Raw genomic sequence first — 20,095 nt, forward strand, 5'->3', positions numbered from 1 at the left:
TGGAGTCTCAGTGTCAAATGACAAGTCAGTCTACCAACGTTGGAGAAACATTCAGGCTTATACATCAGCCGCTTTACTGGGTGCTTCTGTTCAGTTTCTTTCAAACAAAGAATCAGAATGTGACGGAAAGGGAATTTATGAAAATTTGAAAGTGTGTTCAAGAAACTTCTGATGTGCAGGGATTTCAATACACAACCATATGTAAAAAAGGATTTAAAGAAGGGGAAATTTTGCAGTAGTGAGAATAAAAAGCTTTTGTTCGTGCAGCATGTAAGAGGAGAATGAGCTGGCTGGTTTCAGATGACAGAAGGTATGCTAGCATTTATTGTTTCTTTTAAGAGACACATACAGAAATGTTCACTTTTCTACTTCAATTAATAGTTAACAAAGAATTGGCTTTGCTTTTTGCCTATTAGATTTTCCCAGTATATTCTCACATTTAATAAAGTGGCTGGTAAGGAACTGATAGGAGATTTGGTTTGATTTTGTTAGCTAAAGTAATCTCTAATTGCAACTCACATTTGTCAGTTCTGCGAGTTTTGCCTTGAATACGGTTTGTCTGTTAAACAAAGGTTCTGACTTAGAGGAACTGTCAATCTAATCTTTACATCTGGAAAATCGGATGTTAAACCTCCTCCTTTATCTAAGAGGTGTTTAAACAATAATGACTCATGACTGAATTATGGAAAACCACAATATGACCATAAAACTTTGGCATATACAGTATTTTATCTCAGTTTATTAAAATCTAGATAAAAAGTGTAATTTGAGACTAATTTCTGTCATTTGAGAATAATTGAGACTTATTATTATTCTAAAATGACATTAAATTTTATATCAAGATCAATGCAACGTGGATTTGAGATAAATGAAATGAAACTGATATCAGTGTATTTGATCTTAACTGAAACATACCAGCGTTGCAGCTTCAGTGACAGCATCAACAATGTTGTCATATTCTCTTGCGGATCTGAAATATAAATAACTGGTCAGCTGTTTGATTAGAATAAACTACATTATGAAAATATGGCACAATAGTAGGAAAACAACTAAAGGGGGCAAATGTGGATAATGCATAATTAGAACCACAGCAATTGGACTTATTGTCGCATCTATTGTAATCAATAACTCCTTGTTAATGACTTGTTAAAAACAGCCCGTGTTTTAGCACATTTTGCTGTTCTCCTGCAACAAACTTGATAGGCAGAGCTGTACAGTCTCATGCAACACATCTGAAAAAAGTACATTATTAAAGTAGTTTTGTCTTATGATGTGTAGAAATGTTGATATTTCGTCTGGCATTATTAGCATGCTGCACTGTGCTTTATTAATAGTCATTTTAGTTTGTAATGCCTGTTTAATACGACTTCTGAGTTGTTTAACTTGATAGTAAATATATTAACTTGTCTGCTGTGGCAGTTAATAAGCTGCTGCAGTGAGCTTATTGCCAGCAGGAGTCACTGCTGCACTTTGTATCCAATAAGTATTTTTTAGGTTAGTATGATTTTGTCTCTGTTGCGATCTTTACTCCCTGACACAATTATTAGCCAACTGGGTATAGCTTTAACACCCAAAAGACAGAATTTTGACTTCTTCTCCAAAACGTTGAGAGAGTAAGAAACATTTTTGTCTCAAGAACGTGAAGACTGGGTGGCAGCCCCCCCCCCCCCCACCCCCCCCCCCCCCCCCTCTCCTCGAGGGCTCCAGGAAAAAAGTGGTCGTCAGAGAGTCTGGTCAGAAGTGCTCTGAACTTTTGTCTGGGGGGTGGTCTGGGTTCTGAAGGCGGATCCTTGGTGGCTGTGGATGTGAAACACTCTTTTTTTTTTTTTTTCATGTCACACATTGTTAAAAATTAACACTATTCAGCCATAGTGTAATGGCATAATATATATATATATATATATATATATATATATATATATATATATATATATATATGCTTTAAGCATTAGGACATTGCTTTCTTATAATCCAATGGAAACATGTGAAAGTGTTGTGTTTTCTGGGAATTCTGTGTGACTAAACAAGATTTTGGATGGTCTGAAACCCAGAGTAAGAAATATCACCAAGTGTATTCAGTTCCCTGGATGCATATCAAATGCCAAAACAATCACTTCCAGTCAACTCTTGAGATTTATAAGAGAAAGATATGAGAATGAGTTTGGGCTTTTCTTCCAGGGCTGACTTGTTCCTGGCTAAAACCATTAAGGGCACATTTTAAACATGTCTGATTTTTTTAAGGTGCCCCTGGCACACACCTGTAGTTGCTCATTGGAACTACCATGTTACTTCAGCAACTATGCAGAATTTAAATCATAATTTTGCTCAGTATTAAAAAGTGGAGTGTGTGTGATGGACATGTCCTAAAGGAATAATTTGGTTAGACCTTGATAGAAGAGAAGATTCCAATTTTATTCTGCTATGTTTAAATCAGTCAATAGATAATACTGTATAGTGCTGAACACATCCGCTGTAGAGAGGAAAAACTTTAATTTCTTATTACATCAAAACTTTTGTGATACTGAAAGTTTTATGTTTTGTAAAATGCAATTATCAAGCTGTTTTTTTTTCAAGAAAGCCACTTTATTCAGCATTATCAAAAAATAGAAACAATGGAATGTATCCTTAAAGTAGTAATTATTGTGCTGTATTTAAAAAGATATTCAAGAAAGTAAGAATGAATATTGGCAGTATAAACTATTTTCTGTTTAGAACATATTACAAGTTACACATTTCGTCTCAAACTACATGTAAGCTAATTAAAATATTGATGTTATTTCTAAGCCAATTACATCAACTGCCCTTGTTTGTCAGGTATGGAACAATAGCATCATGTCCTGAAAAATTTGTTCAAATTTTCTCAATAAAACAAATTCTTACTAACTTGATAATTTCCTTTTGCAAATGACAATTAAAAAACTCAGGGAATTCAGTTAAAAATGACAATGGAGTGATAACTTACTGCTACATATATTACAGCATGGCTAATATTGATGATGAAGGTTTTTAACTGAATAACATACTTTTTGCAAATCCTCATTGCTCAAGATATCATTATGATAAGCAGGACCATGGACAGTGCCTTAGTAAAAACATGTTTAAAACAGTTCTGTTAATGAGCATCTATCCTCAGCAGGTCTATAATCAGGCAGCAACAGGTGTTCCCTTATCAAAGATCTTAGGTCTCTGTAAAGTCCTATTGCCTTTGGAGCCTTATGAGCAAGTACCATGTTGTTTTCCTCCATCACCAACAAACAAAGCTCATGCAGGTCAGCATCACAGGAAAGGTCAGATTTCCACAGACTGACATCCTCTTGCAGAACAAGTTTGTCGTAATCTACTGTATGCCAGTAATCTTGTGCAAGATACAGCTCAGAAACGTTACAGAAACATACATCAAAAATAGTTTTCCATAAAACAAGTCTTGCCCATTTCCACCTGGTCGAATCCGGTTATCATCCCAATTTCTCACAACTGTGTCCAGTTTATTCTGCAAAACCACATACACAATTTTTTACGTAACATTTCGATTGCCAACTGTTAACTTAAATTCACTGGTTATTTAATTGATTGATGTTAGTCTTTAAGATGGCTAGTATATAGTAATAGTAATGATTTTAATATGTAAAGTTCTTACATTGTTTAAAAATACTTATATATAGCCTTATATCGGTGATGGTAATTTATCATAACAGAAAGGCAGCATAAAGATGGAAAACAATTATTCAGTACAAAACAAAACATTTTATGTTAGACCAGTTTTTTCTGTTGTGTTCTTTCCCCCAATAGCTTAAGTATTAGGCACTGTACCATAGCATTCCATCTTTGTTTATAAAGTACTTAAAAACAACCAGTAACTGAAACAAAGTGCTGCACATTGCTACAAGCTAAAACACATCCATTAAAAACTATGACAAAAAGATAATGCATTACAAATACTTGAAAGAAACAATAAAAACAATTTAAAATGAAAGTGGTAAAAGCTAAAGAACAATGGTGGGTTTTAAGGCGAGTTTTAAAGCTGGGCAGTGAAGGAGCCTCTCTTATGTACAGGGGCAGTTTCTTCCATAATTGAGGACTAACAATAGAAAAGGCCCGGCTCCTTCTGAGCTTCCTCTTAGACCTCGATGCCTCCAACAGATGCAGTTTAGCTGACCTGAGGGTCCAAGAGGGCGAGTAAGGATGAAGAAGTTTAGAGAGGTACGACGGGGCAAGGTCATTCAAGCACCTAAAAACAAAAATGAGCCAATGGAGTGGGACCAGAATAGGCGCTGTTTTTGGAGCGCCTGTTAAAAGACATGCAGCAGCGTTTTGAACCAACTGTAGACGAGAAAGCAAAGGCTGATTCACTCCAACATAGAGTCCATTACAGTAATCCAGGCGGGATGATATAAAAGCATGGATTATGGTTTCAAGGAGTTTTCTTGACAGAAAGAATTTTAATTTTGCCAGATGCCTTAAGTGATAAAAAGATTATCTAACAATTGCTCTCATTTTACCATCTAATTTAAAATCAGTCAAACTTAAAACCAAAATCAGTGACACTTGGTATAAAATGTGCTGTTAGGGTCCCAAATCAACAGTGCTTGGGTCACAGGAGTGACTTGGTCCAAACATGTTACCTCAGTTTACCTCAAAAGTTAGAAAGTCCATGGCTAGCCAAGCTTTAATATTTTCCAGACAGTCCAGTAGGGCCTTCACTGAGAAGCCGTCACCGTGCTTCAGGGGCAGATAGAGCTGACAATCGTCAGCATAGAAATTGAAAGGAATTCCATATCTCCTGAGAATGGAGCCTAAAGACAATAAGTATAAAGAAGAGAGTAGAGGTCCTAAAATTGAGCCCTGTGGGACCCCACAGGAGCGCAAGATGAATCTGTGTTTGAAATGCTGACAGCGAAAGATCAATCAGCCAGGTAGGATCTAAACCAGTACAGAGCAGTGTGCTGAATGCCTACTAAATTATTTCGATGTGATATTAAGATATTGTGGTCAACAGAGTCGAAGGCAGCAGTTAGATCAAGCAGAACCAAGACAGTACCAGAATCGCATGCCAACAAGACATCATTGACAATTATAGCCATATTCAAAAAGATGTTGTTAAAGTACATCGAAAGCAACATTAGTGAGTTCAAGTGGAAACTGTTTTTAGGGGTACCTGTTTATGGAAGAGTCCATTTGGAGGCCATTTTGTCTGCCAGAAAATTAAGGCATTTAAGCAGAGAAATTTGAGATGTTCAGGAGGGAGGAGAGATTCAGGTCAATGTAGCTGAGTGCACTTGATGTTAATTTTGGTTGTTTTAAGTTCAGTTATTATATTCTTTCACTGTTTTTGTTGTAAATAAACCACCTGCTACACTGGACATCATCTGCCTACTGCCTTCTTTAGCCACTTTGGCCAGGCTATCTTACACCTGCTCTCTTCACCCTTTTCACCCAGGATATTTCTGCTATCCACCCCACAAACAAAGTAGAGAGGTTTGCAAACAACACCCCTGTAGTGGGTCTCATCTCCAACAATGAATCCCACTACAGGGATGAGGTCAGCAATCTCACACAGTGATGCTCCAGGAACAACCTGATCCTGAACACCAGTAAGACCAAGGAGGTAATAATAGATTACAGGAGGTCCAGGAGGACTGAAAACGCTCTGTCACGATTTGGGTTTTGTTTTGGTTTATGCTTGTTCTTTGCTTCATTTTGATCAGCTCACATCTCTGTTACCTGTTCAGTTCTGTCTCCTCCCAGCAATCTGCCAGCTCTCTTCACCACTCATTCTGTCTCTCCCTGATCACCAGTCACCAGCCAGTCAGATCTGCTCACCTGTCAACCTCCAGTCACTAACCAATCAGTTCGGTTCACTTCAATCTCCATCTCCCTTTGATTATTTCCACCTGTCACTGGTAATTAGCACTCTGCTCTGTTCACCTGTTCACCTCCTTTTTTAAACCCACTTCATCCTGCTAAAATCTGCCAGATCATTTACAAACCCATGGTGAGTTTTGTTCCAGCGTTCTCTTTTCTGATTGACCTGTCGATGCAAACCCGATTGTCTCCTGATTCTGAGCCAGCCTGACCCCTGAACCTGTTTTTCCTGCCTTATCTGACTGCCTGCCTGTTTTGCCTGACCTGGTTCTGTTTTTGGATTTTCTGAGCTTGCCTGATCCCTGTCTGTCTTACCCTGCCTGGTTGTGTACCGAACTTGGATCTGTATCCCGACTCTGCACTTGGATTCTGTTCTGGATTATCCGGCTCTTTTTTGATTACCCGGTTTTTGACCTTCTTTAATCATACCTCCTGCTTGTCTGGCTGAATACTGGGTCGTCTGTCTCCGGTTCATGGCAACGTTCCTCTGTGCATATAGGGGGAGGTGGTGGAGCTTGTGGACAGAGTTAGGTTCCTGGGAATTCACATCTCGTCCGACCTCTCCTGGACTGTGAACACCTCCCACCTGGTGAAGAAGGCCTAACAACGGCTCTTCTTCCTTAGAAAACCAAAGAGATCTGGACTTCCCACTAAAGAACTTATGTAGAGCTACAATAGTGTGTGTTATGTATCAGCGTAACTGTGTGATATGGGAGCTGCACAGTCCAGAAGAAGAAGGACCTAGCACGGGTGGTGAGAACAGCGCAGGGTATTGTGGGATACCGTCTAAACGATTTGGACTCAATTTATGCAATACGAGTCCAAAGAAGGGCCAGACACATCTCCACTGATCCCACCCACCCAGGCATTGTGCTCTTTGCCCCTCTCCCATCAGGTAAATGCTTCAGAAGCATTAAATCATAAACAAATAAACTTATAAACAGCTTCTTTCCAAGAGCTGTAAGGGCAATAGCCCCCTGATCACCCCACTTTTACTAGCCCATCATCACATTAATGTTATTGCCTATTTGTAGACTATTATGTTATAATATCTAAATGCACATCTCTGTAAATGAAGCCTCAAATCACTGCACAAAAGCACGTTATTACCTCATTATTTGTTATCTGTGACTTATGAAGAACAACCAGTTCATACAAACTTTAAAAATCATCTTTTTAAAAACAATTTTACCTTATGAAAGCTATACCTGGGGGGGGGGGGGACTGTAACCTTTGTTCATCGTTTTTTTTTTTTTTTGTCTTCTTGCTGGAGTGGCCAAAAAGAAATTTCACCACGGTAACACGCCGTGACAATAAAGAATCTTTGAATGAGTGGAAATATACTCCTCCTTAGCCAACAATTTAATTTCTTTAATCTGCAATGGCCGCAATCAATTTTGTTGTGGAAATGATGACAATAAAGTCATAAAAGTCTGGATTGCTCCCAAAACTTATTTATGCATTGTTTTGTTTTTTTTTTGCATCAATCAAGCTTTAGCCTATTATACAGTACTGCAAAGATTTATTTTGCTTATTTGGTTAGTCATAGTCGTATAAATTCAATCTTATAAATATGATTAGCCCTCAATCTCAAACAGGTTCCTGTGGTTAATAGTCCAGGTCCAGCGTAGAAATAACTTTTTTTATCCACAAAGGCATGCGGCCTGCAAGTGTTGAAAGCTGGGTCTGGGTTGTTATAAAAGTCATGCCTCTCTGTTGCCAGTCAAATGGGTTGGACGGTTCTCAAGAAGAACCCTTCCTCTTCTATGACATTTAGCCCTGAACTTGTTTAACTAGTTTTCAAAATGGCAACGCAACATGAAGGTTGCATACTTAGGTTTTTTTCAAAAATCAGAAACAAGCGTAATCCTTAATTCATGTTTATTGATGTGATTTATGACATTTAACATTTCTGTTACAGATTCCAGCGCTACAGAGATTTAACACAGTCCATCTGGGAACTGAACATAGTTGGATTAAGCTGGCTGATAATACAAAAAAAAAATTCTTTAAAGCATTAATCTGGAGGAGACTGAAACAGGATTTGTTTTCACTTTAGCTAGATGTTTTGAATGGATCAAGATGATCGTCTTGTTTGTAGCCACCATTGGCTCCTAGAAATTGTGTTGTAAATGTGTCCCCCAGCAGAGGGCTTTGGAAGATCATCAGATGGATGTAATCATTTTCTCCAACCTGAACCTGCAGGGGGAAAAAACTGTCACTTCAGTCCACAAGAAGATGAAATCATGTTTAAAAAAAATATTTAAGCTGCTCTTGTACCCACAAACTTGCTAACTAAAGTTTTTTTTTATCCTGATTGAATTACCTCGTTCAATAAAAATGCAGCACAAACATAGGTGACTTGAATTAAGCAAATACAAACACAATCACATTCATTACTATTAAATAATATGTCAAAATATAAAATACATCTTCATTACCTTGATGAGATAGTTATACCCTGCCACAACCTGTGACCGGTATTCAACTGCATTGAATTCCTTGTATTTTCTGCCTGTTTTTGATTCTGAAATGTTCCACATCTGTGTGACAATCAGTGAAAAAAGATGTCAGAACGGAAAGTTTGCAAGGCAACATTTGGACAAAGAATAAATAATGCTCACCCATTTAGTAAGCATGCAAACTTCTTCATCCGCTGTCTTTGGGGCTGACCATCCTCCAGCCATCCTTTTTCTGTTTGCTACTTCTAGTAAAGTAAAGTATCTGCTGGTATCAGGCTCAAAAGTTTAACATGAGTTGGTTTTCAAGCATATTTATACTGTAGGTGCTCTGAGAGAGAACAGGAAGGTGGTTCCTGATGATGGGTGGAGCTCAGTGTGGAAACACCTCCAGATTTATGGGTAATGTCTTACTTCAATGTCTTCAAGAATTTTTCAAGAAAGGTGTTGACTGAGTGACTGTCAGCTATTATCTACAAAGACAGATCCTGTCACAAGGCAGAGAAAGGAAAATAACTTTTACTTGGGGTTGAAATAGAGAGAAAATGAACATACACAATTAAAAGGGAAGCAGATGACGGTTTAATAAATGACTAATTGGTGTTAAAGTTTTATTCAGTTCTGCTTCTGCTATTAACAACTAAAAGATAGTGACAGTGTTATAAGAGATCTCAAATACCACAGTGTCCACCTTTTAAAACCAGTTTATGTCAGCAACTCCCTCACTTGTTTCTACTTCACTAGTTTTTAACTCTGAATTATACGACTTCGACTTTGAAATCCAAAAATGTTGATCTGTGCATTGTTGCTAATAGAAATAAATGTTAAAATAACAAATGTTTCAAAATGTTTGATGTCCTCTAGCAGTGAAAAACCTTCAGTCCAGTAATACACCTTGGCTTGCAGACCTTGATAATTATTTAGTCTTAATCTAATCTTAGTCTCAAAGAAAGGGTCGACCTTGTTCCCTGAAATTGAATGGAGCGCAGTTATTTAGTCACTGTTTAGTTAATTAGAATAACAGTAACTAAAAACTGCTAAGTAAGGTGTACACTGTACTGAAGGTTTTGCTATGGCGCATGTAAAATGTGATGTTAGCTATACTTAAGTTTGAGTTTGAGTTTTATTTCAGAGTGAAAACTAAAGTTTGGTAACTTTTTACTTAATAATGTGGGTGTTTTAGGTGTATTCATGTGTACAAGTTTATTGTGAACAGACTGCATCTGTTTTGTTTTTCTATCAGTTTGTGCTCATTTCTGACATGTTGTGCTTTAATAATTTAAGCACTAGGACCATCTGAACAAAACATCTCAAGTTACATTAGCACATTAGACCCAAAAGTTACAGCTTTTAACCATTTAGATTTATATTGTACTTTATATTACTTTATATTCTACAATTTATTACTTTTTGCTGCAGCTAAGTTTTCATCGTGACGTCACAATAATCAATTAGGTTTCATAACTCTATAGCAGTAGTGGTATATCCATCACTGAAGTAAGTTATGTGGCATCTTCCTAAGTTACTTTCTGATTAAACACACAGAAGCACAGAAACAAGAGCTTCAGCATCTGATCCTTCTTATGTACATGTAAGAAAAATGAGAAATGCATGTGGTGACAGTAAGAAGGGAAGTGGAGGGGGTTTGTTGCTGTCTCCAGTGCTAATGGGCAAAAGGCGGGGCACACCCTAAGCAGGCTGCCAGTCCAATGGACATTATTTGTATTTGTGCTTCTCAGTTTTGATTTTTATATTAAAATCTAAAGATTTTCAAGCTTAGAAATGCCTCAAATAAAGGGGACTGTCAAAAGAAGCTTATTTTTCTCGTTCTTGTAATTGCATTTGTTTTGCTAAAGAATAACCGTTGAACATTTGTCATTGCCTAATAGCAGTTTTGTGTTGCTATGTTTATGTCTGTTACATGTCTTTGAATTCCTGCATGAGAAAAACACAGAGTTCAACAGAAAGAGGAGGATCGGCATTAAGTTATTAACATGTGAAGATAGGACTGATGCCAAGTTCTGGCAGGAGCGTGGTAATGATTTGGACAACCATCCTTATAGCAGACTCCAATATCCAAAAAAGAAGCAAACAAACAAAATATCAAAAATATAAACTGTGAAACTAGATAAAAACAGCAGTATTAACAGTGTTTAATCTCGGTTATATTTTAAGAATCACACACTGCCACTATGGGCAAATGTAGTTTCTCTACTCACAAATACAAACAGGATAGTTATTGTTGCCTAATAACATAATTTCATAAAGCAGTCAGTTGTGTTGTTTCTGTTGAACCATTTCCAGAAAAAAGCTAAGGTGTGACTTCCAGCATTTCTATTGTAAATCTTAGAGTAAGGCAAAATATTGACACCTCTCTTAATTAGTCCAAATATGTTCAGAGTTGTTTTGTAAAAATGTTAAATGATTACAAAAGTCAGTGTGTCAATACTAAATGAGCTGTGTTTAGTTTTATTAAATCTAGATCAAAACTTTAGATGAAATAAAGTCACTTTGGGAATAGGTAAGTTGAGATGAAAGCTGTTGGGTAAACTGCTTTCATGTTGTTTTGTTATCTTTTTATCAGAAACACATTTCTCAGTTTAATACATTTACTCAAAATTTAATCTGTCAGGTGAAAATATATTTTAGGGTTAACAGTATGGCAAAAAAATATGTTTGTTACTTTAATAAATATGCTATAGATGGTTTAGCCCCTTTTTAAAACTTTTTATTTCTGGTAGACGTTAAACATATTTCTGCTATTAAACTAAACCAGGATTTGCTCAGGAATTGACAATGAAAAAAATAAGAAAAGAACTATTAATAATCATATTTATTTGTCATTGCAACATATCCATCCATCTTCCCTGGGATCACGCAGGGATCAGGTTTTAACCCTATTGGGATCGCGAGGGGTTGCTGGTGCCAATCTCCAGCTGTCAATGGGGGAGAGGCGGGGTCCACCAGTCCATCTCAGGCCAACACAGAGACAAGCAGGACAAACAACCATTCACACACACACTCACACCTAAGGAGAATTTAGAGAGGCCAATTAACATAACAGTTATTTTTTTGGACTATGGGAGGAAGCAGGAGTACCCGGAGAGAACCCACGCATGCACAGGGAGAACATGCAGGGTCAGACTCAAACCCAGGACCTTCTTGCTGAAAGGCTACAGTGCTACCCACTGCACCACTGTGCAGCCCTATTGCAACATATGTTAGGGAGCTGCATGTTTAGGCTAATGGTCTTGTTTAAGGATTCAGAGTGGAAGTCTGTGGGATTGGAACCCAGAACCTTGCAGCCTCTCTAGGACACTAGTGTTGTGCTCTCTAACCACTAGAACACCACTCCTCTTATTGAAGCCACAGGCAGCTATTGAACATTTTTCTTGGTTGTGAAAGAAACATAACAGACTGACAGTTGATCTGTTGCAGCATACGTTAAGCCTCAATGCTCAACCTGCCGGTTTTCTGGAACTGTAGTAGGTGTAAGGAAGGATTTTAACCTGTTTAACTAGAACTGAGTTATGAAACATTGTGCTCAGACAAGAAAAACAGTACATTCATTTTGTTAAGTACAGGGAATACATGACAAGTAAGGCATATAAAACATACAGGTCACATCCTAATAATTTTTGAGTTTTTTTTTTTTTTTTGTGGTTTGAACTGTCTTTGTTTCTGTTTTTGTCATGATTTATGTGAACCCGAACACAACCACACACAAGCAGAGCTTAGTTTAGAGCAGGGGTGTCAAACATACGGCCCGCGGGCCGGATCCGGCCCGCCGAACAATTTAGTCCGGCCCTGTGGCTAAATGCATTATCATTACAAAAAAATAAAAAAAATTTCTCTCCAGTGTCCTGTCTGGCAATGTGGCAATAAGATACCACAAAGAGCTCATCAGATTTGACTTTCACAAGTGGACAAGATAAAAGGAAGAGAATGATAAAACAATTATTGAAAAAAAAACATGTACTTCGTTTAATTGAAAATATGCAGTTCCTATATTGTCCACGAGGGGCGCTGTGTTTTAATTAGCAGATTAAGCTTCAGGTGTGGAAAAATTCAAATCATTTCTTAATTTTTATCGGTTTGATGTATTTTGTCATGCAGGACAGTGTTTTTAAGTTCCAAAAAATGTGAATAAATGTTTTTCAACATTGTATAATCACTGTGATCAGTTCTTATGCATAATGCACAAGTAAATGTTTAACTGAGTAAAAGTATTGTTGAAATTGCACACACTTTTCTTAAAAACGCTGAGGTTATTCATAATATATTGTGTAAAAGTGAAATTAACTTAATATAAAAATCAACAACAAGTCCACATTTATTAGTTCTATTTAATCTTGCAATGAGTTAACGCGTGTGGCCCTCCTGAGATCAGATTAAGCTGAATGCGGCCCCTCAACCAAAATGAGTTTGACACCCCTGGTTTAGAGAGTTTATTGAAGGTGGTGGATAGTGGAGGATGGATAAACCAACAGTCTGTACCGGGCTGGAGCAGGAGGATGGTGATGGCAGGAACTGGCAGTTCGGCAGGTGAATACTTGCAGTACAGAGCAACAGCAGGACATCAGGGTGAATACTTGAAGGACCGGATTAACAGCAAAACATCAGAGTGAATACTTGCAGGTCTGAGGCAAAGGAAATCCACGCAGCCAGGAGCAGCGGTAAACAGACGAGCCGACAGGGAAGGGCAAACTGAGGGAGGTTTAAATAGTGAAGCTGACAGGTGGATTGAGTCCTGGCTTGATTAGTGACTGGCAGGTGTAGATGATTGCTGACTTAGTAACATGAAAATTAAACTTGATATTGTTGATTTATTGCGAAAGGAATCAGGAAGCAGAGGATACCAGGTCATATTTGATTTTTTTGAAACAGAGTGGGTTGTATAATAGGATATAGTTTTTTTTTTTTTTTTTTTTTTTTTTGTCATGCGGTCCACACTCCATACCAGTTGGTGGCGGTAATGCTCACCTAAACGTTTTTTGCCAACCGCCAATAAAAAAAATCAAGAAGAAGAAGAAGATGATTGCTGAGGTGAAGAGGAGACTGGAGTGTATGGAGGGTGAAAAGTGCCCTGAATATGTGCATGGTGCAGCAGACAAAGCTGCACCATGACAGTTTTTGGATTGGTTTGTTCAGTGAAATTGTGAAATTTAGTTTACAGCTACTTTAAAATTCCACCCTACAACTTAATTTTTAAAACATTTAAGCACATTACCAGGAATCATTTAAAGCTTTTCTCATTGAGCTATTCTTGATGTAAAGTGGAACCACTTTCCAGTCTTCATCCAGTGTCACTGGATGCATTTTGCTCTGGCTTTAGTTTACTTAAAGGTGTGGTGGACGGTCTTCTTTGATTTCTAGGCGGATCAACTTATCTATTGGTTGTCCCACTTGCAAATCATTTTGACGTGCTCACCTAACATCAATGTATGTGCATGTTCCTTGCTAATTTTCTCTTGCTGCACATGCACACTTTTAGTGCTAATGTATCTAGTGAGCTTCAGTTTTAGCCGCTCATTGTAGCTCCACTGCTCTCCCCATATACTTTAAAAATGGCTGAGAGTCGCAAGTAGCAAACTGTGTACAAGTTTATGAGAAGAAGAGGAAGGCATCTGAAGAAAAATATAAGATCAGCTTGTTTATTGGAAGATGGTTTCACACAGTACCCCCCAAAGAGCAAAAGAACAGGTAGGAAAAATCATCTGCTATACCTTTAAATCAACAATAAACATGGGCAGATTTGATCCCTATATGCAAGCCAAGACTTTGTTTAAAGGTGGGCAAGCTGCATTAGTCTCTGTGATGTATCTTGAATGTTTCCTGGGCACAACAGAGTCATTCTGGGGCATCAGGATTGATTATTTGCGTCTGATGAGGACTATGACATGATTACTCAGCAAAAATCAGAAAAACTTTACTTCAGATCATGTAAGGACTGCAAGCATCTTTTAAATAATTAGGTTACCATTTAATTTCTTGAAAGGATTTTTCAGAGATTTTATAGTGACGAACCTGCTTGATCCTGTGAAAAACAGAAAATCTGACTCATTATCTGTCAGCACCACGTCTGGTATCAGTCAAATCTTTACAACTGAAGGAAGTTTGGTTGCGAAAGAATAGAGCGACGAGTAAGGTTACAGATTTTTTTTACTTATGCCAAAAATGTCAAAATTAATTTTTTCTCACCTTTATAAAGATTTACTTATTGGTTTTCAGGGAGTAACTTTTGAAAGATTTTTGCAAGATTTTCATAAATCAGAACTAATGAGAGCTGAAATTTATGGAACACGTTTGAGTTATTTACAGAGAAAGCCTTTAACATGATAAATAAGATAAAGTTATTACTTTTGGATTTCTCTGTGAAATTCATTGAGTTAGAATCTGATCTGCTAATTGATTCAAATACAATTTTGTAGCCTAAAAATATTGGTCTCTCCTACTATCTGTAATTAAGCAATTTGTGATTTATTGATGATTATATGTTCAGTCTTACTGTTTAAAGATCTGAACTACTTAAGGTTCTTCTGAAAGGTTTTGCTCCCAAGTAAGAAATTAACCACAATAAAATGTGGCCCGTCCACCTGTTCTGAAGTGGACTCACCTTCCTGTCTTTATCCAGAGTAGATTCTGTATTAATAGGTTCCAACTCACCAGATGTTGAGCAGTTCAGACTGACAGCAGATGCTTTATCTCCTCTTCAGACCAGCAGATAACATCAGAATGTCTCTTATGCCACGAAGGAGGTTCAGGAGATCTGTGATCAAATGAGCTACAAGCCTCCCTTGTATTTCTGGTCAACTTCTACGCATGGCATTTTTGACCTTTAAGTACAACTTGTTTAATTTCTACACAGGTGAAGACCACAGTAGGAATTATCGGCAGAAACTTAGAGGAGTTTGAAGCATTTCTCTGCAGGAAGCAGAAGATTGTCCCTTCAACCAGATACCAAGTGAATGAAACTGATTTTATATAACATTATTTAGAAGCTATTAACAGGTGTCAATGCATTCATTAGCAGTGTTGCATCTGTGTCTTTTAGGCAGCAGTGAGTGTGTATCGAAAATCTCTGAAAATCCTTTCAGTAAATCATGTCAAACTCTCAATTTGGATTATTTCCAACAGTGGACAATTTTTAAAACAACAGCAATTTAATCATGTGAAATTTTCAATCACGTGAAAAAGGTTCACATGATCTGAAGTAATGTAACGTTTTCCTGACGTTGGCGTCATCAGGCCTAAATAATCAGCTCTGGAAAAGTGCACAGCAGATTTACAACCTTTAAATAATGCATTATGCATGTGGGGATCAATTCTTCCCATACTTCTTGTTTGTTGTTAATCAAAGCAAACTAAAGCCAGGGCAAAACATATTAAATTCACAAGAAACTGCAAATTATTTTTACACATGAGCAGAAACAGGTTAAAAAAAACAACCTGTTATGTGGCTGATTTAAACAAAAAAAAGAGCTGATGACAAACGTCCCAGAGGATACAATTGATTGTGATGCATTTGGTTTTCCTTTTTCCAGCAAGACAATGCTTCGACTTCAAATAATTTCTCCCTGTTTGTTTTTGTTAACGCATTTACCAGTCACTTCAAGATTAAATGATGCAGCAAAAAGCATTGATACCTTACTGGGGTCAAAAAGCTGAAATCAGAATATATATTATATTATATGATGTTATATTATATTATATTATATTTACCTTTTAATGATTTTGACAAAAAACAATTAACGTTTTTAGATTAATTTTGTGCATTAAAAACAACACATGAGTTAGTCTGAATAAAAAGGCTAAATACTAACGTGTTAGTAACTTATTTTTGTACACCTGAGATTTCATTTAGAAAACAAAATAAAGTTAATGGATAGAGTTGGATGGAAATTAAGTTAATTAAATAGTATTTGTATTTCTATGGATCACGATCAGATTCAATCAACAGTCTATGAATGTGATTGCATGTAATTGAATGTTTTCTCTTTTTGTTTTTATTGCACAGTAATAGAACCTTTATTTGGCTCCATAATAAAAACTGAACTGGAGTCAATGCAGCATTAATTACTGCATTAAAAACTACTTTAAAAAAAGTCTACCCTGATTTAGCAGCCTTTACATTGTTTCTGTGAAACTACAGAAAATAATAAATATTGTTCAAAAACGTTTTTGTTTACAAAAAATAATTATTATGTTACTTGTATTAGGATTGTGTTAGTGGGAACTGTAATGATAGCTAGGCAGCAGCTATGGATGGATACAATTTTGTTGAACATGTGTAACATGATGTCAAAATGATGTCGATGAATCTATTTTAGGAGGGTTTATGTCAAAATATCAGGGTTGCTCTCCAAGTTAAAAATTAATGTATATATTTTATGTTGATGCTATACTTTACTGGTCTTTTTTCAATTTAGGTATGGGCCTTTGCAATATATAGATTAATAGACGAGACAGCTAAGAAACTGCATCTCAAAGTTAGTCACATCATGATATTATCCTTAAGTTTGCCTTTAAATTCAATGTTTTTACAATAGAAAGATGCTTTGGATTTTACCAGGTAGAAACTTTACACATTGAACCTTAACTAATATCCAGACACTAGGGAAAATGTTCCACACTGCATTTGGGCATTAACTATCTTTACTAATCATTGAATTTTTTTTGCATTCCACTGAAATGTGTCCTTTGTATTTAACCTGTATATAAAAAAATAAATAAATATATATATATATATATATATATATATATATATATATATATATATATATATATATATATATATATATATTCACATATATATATATGTTCATTACTATTTAATTTCATGGTGTAGTAACAAATTTAGACCACTAGAGGTCAGTGTGTCCTCTCTGTTGAACGCTCTTACACATTAACCTTGGCCTGTGTTTGACTAACAAGGAAGTGTAAGGAGTATTAACCCACTGCCCTGTACTGAACACCTAACTCTAATCCTCATCATTAGGCAGCAAATAAATGTGCTGTACCTGCCTCCAGTTTCATATACGCAACAAACACATTTAGTATTAACTCACAATTATTCTGTTGTATAATTAAGGCCCCCAGCTTGGACAAGCATTACTCTGAAAAGACCACTCAACCATATGACTTTGCTAGGCTCTGGATGGGTGAAGGGGACAATCAGGTATAAAATTATATGTTGTTAGTGCTGGATTGTTGTGCCACATAATGTTTGTTACCCTGAGTTTTTCAGATTTGTGATGGACGCTTCTCTCAATCTCAATGTAACAGCGGCTTAAACAACTTGGTGTTTCATCAGGACCGTGTTACCACACTGGCATCTTTGGAAACCCTGACAGTATGCCTGTAAGTATACAGTAGTTAAATTAGCTCTGCTAATTCTGCCAAGACAAGATATCAGAGTCAAGCCAGAGGTGTGTTGATCTGGGTTTTTCCACCTATTCAACCTGAAAAGAGTACAGTTCAAATGCATTCCTAAAAGGCCAAACTAAATGTGCCATCTGTGGCCAAAATGAATGCATGTGACCAGAACCATTGTTTGACAATTGTAGACAAATTTCCCCACTATGGGACAAAAAATGTATTTCTATTCTATTTTATTATCTTGTGTTCTGTGTCTTACAATTAAATTTGAAGCATATCGATGATTGACCTGACCTCAATTATACAAAATATGTCAAAATGTTTTATATTCATGTCGTATTTACTTTGCACTTAGGTAAAACACTAGAACGCACCAAACTAGACAATACTGTATAGTTATTTTTTTATTTCCTTTTTTATTGTTTGGATGCTGAAAAGAACTGAAAATGTCATCAGACAAGCTACAGCAGTTTGCATCAAACTGAACATCACAATTGTGTTTGAAATTCAAACTAGAAGTTAGCTTATTCCCCTTCCTCATAAGAGTGAAATTAATTATATGTGAGTTAAGCATGTGGTTCATGATGCACTATTAACTTCAGTAATTTGACCATACTGTTGAGCCCAGAGGTCCAGTCTCTGCCTTATATGGAAACTGGTCTTGCCTTTAGGACTTCCCCTAAAATAGTCAGCCTATCTGATGGGAACATAAAAAACAGACAGTCTCTAAGCTTGGCCTCTGTTTTGTTTTTGTTTCTCACTTAGTCTCATCCTGAATTTCATTGTTCAGTTTTAACAGATGAAAACAATGCAAACGTTTTACTTCTGTTCCTATGCGGCCACTTTATTGGTTCTGATTACCAGTGATGGAGTAACACTAAGCACAAAAATAGCTTGTGAGATTGTTGGTGTTGGATTTGTGGAACATCAGCAAAGTGGGTGCCTTTAAAAATGTTTAAGACTTAAAGCGTTTTTTGGCTACAGTTACACCAATGGTATTACAGTATATGAAATATGTATGAAATGCTTAATTTTTCAATTATAAATCTGATCTTCTGCTCTTATACATGTGATGAGAGCTACTGTGACCTTTTCCTAGAACCAAAAGTCAAAGCTGAGTCCTAACACATGTAAATGCACATGTAGTATCCATTTCTGTTTTTGTTCTCCTTTACTCATGCATCAGAATCCAGTGCTTTAAATGTGAGGTGAGAACTTCACTGTTTTGTAACATTGCTTATATAAATGCAAGTCTGTTTATAGATCATGAGTTATTCTTATGTCCTGAAAGCTCTCAAAATGTAGAGACATCACTGCGTTCTGCCTGGGGAGGGAGGTACCTACCTCCACAACCCCGTGAGTTTTTGCCTTTCTCCAAATTTTCCAAAGGCAGCACAATTGACATCTCAAATTGTAATATAAGAAACTCCTTTATTGTAACACGAAATTTAGGTGTGAAGCTGGCAAAAAAAACTTACACATTACAGTCATAAATAACAGCTAATCTAATCTAAAATTATCAGAAAGGCTAAGATAAAAGTAAAATAAAAAAATACAACCAGAGTAAGCATTGCAAAGTTATTGATAATATAATACTATGGCATATTCAGGTAAAACAAAATGAAATATTCAAATTAAACAGAGTAAGGACATCAGCCGATTTAAACAACGATGTGACAAAAATATGCAATATGCATGATTGTACAAGGAGCACAGGCTAGCAGGGTAGCAAAAAATAAACGTCTGCATCTGAGAGACGTTATAAATGATTCATGATCAGATCAGAACCCATGCAACCATTTCCATGTTGTAAACACTTGTTGAATCTGTTGTGAGCAGCAGAGATTATAAAGTCTAGTAGCAGCTGTGATGAAGGACCTGTGGAAGCGCTCCTTAGATCCTCTGGGATGCAGCAGTCTGTCATCGAAAGAGCTCTCCAGCTCTGCAACAGCTCCATGCATGGGCTGGGAGACATTGTCCATCAGTGATGTTATTTTTCTTCCAGTTCTTTTGTCTCCCACCAACTGCTCTGGGTCCAGGGGATCCAGGGGTCCTTGGATGACACCTCTGTCAGTAAGGTGGGTTTGTGCCTGCAAATGTGCACCACCAGATTCTTTGTTTTTCCTGCATTTAACCTGAGGGGGTTCTGCTGGCTACTACGCTTTCTATCCACTGTCTGTACTCTGACCCATCCTCATCCGTGATGAGACCAACAGTCATCAGAGAACCTCTGAAATTATCACTTATAAATCATCTTTGTTTGCTATTTATTTCTGTTATAACACAGTTGCATGTATTTTCAAATGTTACAATGGTTATATCATAAGAAATAATTTACCTTAGTAGTTTCCTTGCTAAGATTTAAGTTGGAAGGAAAATATGAGATGTATTTTGGG

At 36.8% G+C, this 20,095-nt stretch overlaps 1 long non-coding RNA gene across 1 annotated transcript; it reads right to left on the reverse strand.

The window, feature by feature from the left end:
* Positions 1-7,913: 7,913 nt before the first annotated feature.
* LOC118556888 lies at positions 7,914-8,671 on the reverse strand. The gene is made up of 3 exons (XR_004927452.1): positions 8,487-8,671; positions 8,304-8,405; positions 7,914-8,061 (listed from the first exon to the last, which is right to left on the reverse strand). It is a non-coding gene; the product is annotated as an uncharacterized LOC118556888 (long non-coding RNA).
* Between the last annotated feature and the right edge of the window lie 11,424 nt (positions 8,672-20,095).

This window comes from Fundulus heteroclitus, chromosome 21 (genome assembly GCF_011125445.2).
Source record: "Fundulus heteroclitus isolate FHET01 chromosome 21, MU-UCD_Fhet_4.1, whole genome shotgun sequence".
NCBI lineage: Eukaryota > Metazoa > Chordata > Actinopteri > Cyprinodontiformes > Fundulidae > Fundulus > Fundulus heteroclitus.